Consider the following 6,900-nt stretch of genomic DNA (forward strand, 5'->3'; position numbering starts at 1 on the left):
GTATACTTGAAACTAATAAAATAAAAAAAATCATACAATAAAACCATTCATTGAGTTAATGATTGAGTAGCTACAACAGAGAAAATCAAACATACAAAAAGTAACAAAAAAGAAATTTTTCTGACTTGTTGATTATTTTCAAATTTTATTCAAGGGGACTTCAAGACTTTGTTCCCACTTCTCAGATGTGTTAATTCCTAGAAGATAGCCTCATTAAATTTTATGATTTGCTATGGTATAGTGTGATCAGAGCCAAAAACCCCAATTTACACTTTTTAAAAATATTCTTTTTCAAACTGTTCTCTGAATAAATTGATGCTGGTTCTATCTAAAGCCTGTAATTTCTCTGAGTTGTGGTGTTAGGGTTTGTTTCTCAGAACCTCACACCTGTGTATGCAGATTATTTTTTTCTTAAATTTGTTCCAGTTTTCTGAAAGGGAAATACCAAGTTATCGATAATTATTTGCAAGGAAAATATGTACAAAATACACTGTTAAAATAATGCCATTTATTTTGAACATATAAGTATGTATCAAAAATACCAACTGATCGTATCCTTTTTGAAATAATAGAACTATGTCATTTAATTTATGAAAGTTGAAGTGGTTATACTGATTATATCTCAATGGGATAAGATTTTAGTAAAAATAGTATTTCAAAGATAGAATTTGCATAGTCATTACATAATGGAGAAAATGTTCTCACATTAACTGTCAGCTTTTATAAATATTCCTTATTCTGCCATTAAAGTAAGAGGAAAATTATAGAATTATAGTATTCTATATTGATGCTAAATGCAAGTCCTAGAAAGATCAGTCCACTATTTGGATTTGAGAGCGATGATAAAATATCTGAGCGTTCAATAGAATGGTGTTTTTAATAACATATGCACTGTGCATGCTGAATTAGAACATTGCGATTCTGAGATTACTATTATCTTATAGGTAAAAAAGAGAACTATTCCAATAAAAGAGCTAACAAGGACTGTGAACATTGATTGAGAGATTTCAGGGAGCCAGGCACTGTACTTAGTGCTTTATATGCACTTTTTCATTTATATTCATAAGACATTAGTTAGATAAGCATTGTCATCAGTGGCAGACCTGATGCCTAGAGAATTTAACAGTCTCATCCAACATTATCCAACACAGTAGTGGTTAAAAGATAAAAATGTAGTTTTGCCTTCATTACTACAGAAAAGATAAAGATATAGATTTAAATAGTAAAACTTTGTTTTGATAGCCTTTAGATTTTGTATTTATTTACCTTATTCTTCATGATCTTAGGATTTAGCATATTTGTCACATTTGATTAAACTTTCATCAATATTGTCTTAAATGATAAGTTCCCTAGTTCCCTTAGTAATTAACAGAAGCAGGAGCTACCATCTATTTCCTGCCTACGGTTGTTCCTTTGTTTATTGATTGATTGATTGATTGCACTGTTGGCCTCAGCCTCATCTCACGGTCTAATTTTAGCTCGAATATTCTAAAATATTAAAGCCACAAGGAGCCTCTCCCTCGAAAGTGGTTACCTCAGAATCAGCTGGCCTTGCCTTGCTCACATGTTACTGACTCCTGCAGTGAGTGTGTTCTGAGCTCACTGACAGGGTTTTCTGTGTCTGAAAGTCACACTGTCTTTTGCCTGTGATGCCTGTTCTTTGCTGAGTGCCTAAGTCCTTCTTCTAAGACTTCAGTCATGTCTCCTTCCACCTATTCTTCCTACCAGTTCTGATTCTCATGAGTGTTCCATAGTATAAAAGAGCAAGAAAGGTCTCTGCCTGTACTCATGTGTCCTGCAAGACTCATTGATCTGTTTCTGATTGGTGAACATGATCACTCAATTTTCAGGACATAAACCCACTCTCTGGCTTACAATTCTGGATTCTGAAACCTAGAACCAGATAAACCCATGTGCTTTTTCGTCCTAATTTGCATTCCACCTGTCAACCCCATCTTCCCCATACTTGATTACTGTCATCTCTCAGTCATTGCTACCAATAACATAGTGCTGCATCTTCCCAAATCATGCTTCCTTGCTAGACATCATAACAAAACTATGTAGCATTGTTTCACCAAGCATTAAAAGAAGATAATTCCTTTATATTAACTAAACAAAAAACTAACAAAACAATATGAACTCCTCCATTTTGTCAAAATTATTTTATTACATCTTCGATGAAAAGTTTAAAATCACCAGAAAGTTGAAAAACTTTCCTTTTGTTTCTATAGATTTAGAGCTTTATAAAGATTTTGATAATTTTATTTTTCAAAATTATGTCTCTGGAATTAATTAGCATCTAGATCAAAGGATAGAACATTATCGGTCTCCCACTCAAAATGACAACTATTCCGATTGAATTAGTGGTTCCTTTTTTAGTACTTTATATAAATTGACTTAGGAAACTAGAATTTTTTTCCTGAATAAATTCGCTCACATTATATTTCTAAGATCCATCCAAATCATTTGCTGTAGTCATATTCATTTTCATTGCTCCATAAAATCCCATTGCACAAATATACTATGGTTAATGTATCCTATGTACTGTTGATTGACATTTAGGTAGTTTTACTTTTTTCATATTACAAATAGTGTACATGTCTACACTACAAAGAGTGGATTTTTTGTACATATCTTTTATCAGTACATGAGTGCATTTCTGTTGGGTAAATACTAAGGAGTAGAAATTCTGAGCAAGGGGAAATGCATACATTCACACTTAACTGATGACGTCAAACTGTTTGCCAAAATGTGGTACAAATTTATATCTCTTCAGTAATATCTGAAAACTTCAATTGTTTTGAATTTGGTTTCGTCTGTCTTTTATAATTAATTAATCAATTGATTAATTAATTTTATGGTGATATTGGTTAACAAAATCCATTTTTTCATCTTTATATTTTAATAGTTAAGTGTGTGTGTATATATATATTTACTCTGTGTGTTCACCTCCCATAGATTTTCTTCTGTCACCACATATTTGACCCCTTTTACCGAGTCTATCTCCCCCCGCGACCCTCACCCTTACCTTCTGGAAACCAGTAGTTTATTGTCCATGTCCATGAGTCTATCATAAGATACTTCAGTTGCTTCCATGTCCTGGCGACTATGAATAATGCTGCTATGAACATCAGTGTGCAAATATCTTTTTGGATATGAGTTTTCAAGTCTTTGGGGTAAATACCGAGAAGAGGAATTGTTGGATCATATGGTAGATCAATTTTGCCTGTCTTTTTTATTTTACAACTTTTGACGAACATGTGGTGGTTTCTTGTGCTTTATTTTTACAATTCCTTAGTAGTTAATAATCTTGAATGCTTCTCTCTCTTTCTCTCACTCTTTCTCTCTCTGTTTTTCTCTCTGTCTCTCTCTCCCTCTCTCTGTCTCTGTCTCTGTCTCTCTCTCTATATATGTATGTATGTATGTGTATACACACACACACACATTTCTATAATATGTATATATATTTTTTTGCCAAGTTTTATATCTTCTTTAATCAGTGCCTATTCCAACCTTATTTCTGGTTTTTGGGTTTTTTTTTTTAATCTTGAGACATTTTTTTCTTCACTCATCAATGTGTTAGAGTACTTCACATACACTGGAGATCTTTGATTTTAAGTTAGTAGCATATCGTGTGGTCTATTGTGTTCTGGTGGTGATATAGTATTTCAAATTTCTATGAACTTCATTGACTTTGCCTTTTTATATGTTACTGGGATCATAAAAGGCCATGATCATCTACAAAAAAAAAATCCTGGGAATAAATAAACAAAAGAGCTGTAAGCTTACAAAAATTCCTGTAGTTACCACATCACGTTTCAAGATCTACTTAATCCTTTGAGATTTATTATTCCTATTCATTAGAATGTATTTTGGTGAAGCAAGACATTTCTTTGCCTGTTTTTGAAAAAAAAAAAATTAAAGTCTCTTTCAAGTTTTCAGATGTACAGAGACTTACAAAATAACTAATGTAAATTATATTCTTGTTATATACATAATCTTGCTCTAGGCTTACTGGTTTCATTAATGTAAATTAATTAGAACTACTAAGGAGTCTCCCATTCTTTATGATATATTTGGAATTAATTGTATTTCATAATATATTTTAAATAAATCTAGTGCTTTGTTCTTCTTATAGGATACATAAATAGGCAGTTTAAAATAAGTATATATTTAGAGAAGTATGAATAAAATTTTTAAAAGGCTCACTTTAATCCTTTTTGCTTAGATTTGTGTTACAATGTAAGGTCAGCAGAACACAGTTAACTGGATATTTAAGAAATTACAGGACATTTTCAGACAAAAATATTTCTTATTTGCCTGAAATATCTTTGAGATTTGTCTTGCAATGCAGTCCGCAATTTCAAAAATTTTCTGAAATTTTTAAATCGAGTGTCAATATTCTAGACAGATCTCTACCAGATGATGCTAAATACACTTCTTGAAACATAATATAGAAAAGTACACAAAATTATCACTGCTCTACAACATATAAAAATTGCTACACAAAATGCAAGCTTGACTCAAAGATAATATGCCATATCATACTTTGGATTGTTACACATTTAATCATCTGAAAGACATACTAGTATTAAATAAATTTCTAATGCTACTAGAGGGTTATCAGACTTCGAAATATATGCAGCACCAGTGAACTGAGGAAAGGAAAAAGGATTTGGCCATTCACCAAATAAACTATTTTTCCTAATGTGTCATGCCTAAGGGCTTAAAACACGTAAAAAGTTCCTCAAACTTTTTACTTAAGGAAATTTTCAGTTAGGTGAGCCACTTTTTATTTACTTTGAATGGCATGAATTTCCTCATTCTCTAAATATATATAAGCTTGGAAAAATAGTCCTATTTCTATTGTAAGCAATCAAAATTAAGGCATTCTGAACTAAATTACATTCAAACTAACAAGTGTAAATTGAATTACTACTATATGAATGAAATGGTTTGAGATCTCTCTTCTGTGACAATAAAAAGACTGATTTGTATAGAGAACGGGAAGAATAAGAGAAACCAAGTAAAACTTAAATATGCAAAAATATCTTATCTGAACACTTCATTTGTGCCTACAAAAATAGGCTTAGGTTTGCACTCACACTAATAGCAACAAAACTAAAATTTGTACTTGTCCAGACAAATAAAGGCAAATATATACCTGATGTTAATACTTCACAGCTCTCAACTTAAACAGTGGGAAAATGTAGGCTTAAACTGCTCAGACTCTTAGAAATATAGTATTTAGTAGTCATCTGTTTCCATGTATCCCAAAGAATTCCAAAATAGATATGAAGTCTTTTCCAAAACTACATAATATAGAAAAATATACAAACAGCTAAGGGAAAGAAAGCAAAGACTATAACAGACACCAGAGAAAAAGTTATCACAATATATGTGTATTGTATTCAACTTGTAAAATTGCAAAGATGAATACAGTATTTGACTCTGAAGCTCGAACAGATCAAAAGGAAAACATTATTAGCTACAACATAGGCTGAGACCATATAACAAAGTATATCAGTTGTTAGGAAAAAAACATTTTTCTTGACATTTGGTTTCTCCAGTTGGGTTAAATAAATGTAAAAACTGTGATAGATGTATAACTTTCACAAAGATATTACCAAATCTAAGCTCCTAATTTTGACAAGAAGGGACATTTCTAGGGAAATGATGGGTCATGTTACTCTTAATGTTGTAATCAGGACCAAGAAAGTAATTAAAAGAACATTTGACTTATCTGAAAAGAAATAATGAATTCAAGTATTACATGGAAAGTCTTGATGAAACAAGTTAAAAGACATGGCTATATGTAAAAATAAATGAACACATAAAATTTTAAATGAATATCTATTTAAGATGTTCAGTTTATGGGGTAACATGGCACCTGCTTAGACAAAATATGAATTCTAGTAGAAAAAATTGGCACAGAGATATATGACAATGGTATAACGTGGTTAAGTGTCAAATCAAACACATGGTATTTCAGTTATAGGATCATAGCCAAGAAGGCAATGAACCCTCAGGAACCTATGTATATTTATTTTGTTCAAGGTACAAACTATATGAGGTCAGAAGACATGGCAATCATGAAAAAAAAACATGGTTAGTAAGATCTAAGAGATACTACTCTCTTGAAACAAAGAGAAGTATTCGTATAACGTTGGGTGTCATATAGTTGGCAAAGAAGGATCAAAAGTAATACTTTATGAGAACTTAACTCAGACTGGTACTTCTTTATATCTCCATTATACGGAGCAACTAGGAAGAAATTTGTCATAAAATATTACACAAGCTTCAAGTGACATATACCACAAAAACTGCGATACATAAATGATGCTTTGGATTTCAAAATTAAGTAATCTTGACTATTTGAGTTTAAAATGGAGCTCTCAAATATAATAGTATTTTTAGAGCACTTGGTATTTTTTCCCTCATGCCATTATTTTCCTAAGATGAATAACATACAAACTGTCAGAAATGGTTAAAGTCATTCAAAGGCTCCTAGTTCTACACCAATATTAGCATAATAGAAGTTAACTGTGGCCAGGAACAATAAAATATAGCATCCTATAGAATTAAGAGCAGATCTGGGCCTGAATCCAAATGAGTTGACTTCCAGCCCAGTGTAATTCCACTTGGGAAGCATAGAGCATAGTCTCCAGGTCCGGTTGCATGGCTGTGATTCATGGTCTGGTCTCACCACTGACTAGTTGTATTCCATGGGCAGGTTACATTTGTTTCTGTGACTCTGTGTTCTTATCTGTAATTTGAGAATAATCATAGTAGCTATGTCATTGGACTTTTGAGGCGGATAAATTAGTTAATTGCTGAGAAGTATTTAGAAGACATAGCATGGCATTATTGGAGCTTAGTGTGGGCCACCCAAAATATGCC

Source organism: Pteropus vampyrus, unplaced genomic scaffold (genome assembly GCF_000151845.1).
Source record: "Pteropus vampyrus isolate Shadow unplaced genomic scaffold, Pvam_2.0 Scaffold566, whole genome shotgun sequence".
Lineage (NCBI taxonomy): Eukaryota > Metazoa > Chordata > Mammalia > Chiroptera > Pteropodidae > Pteropus > Pteropus vampyrus.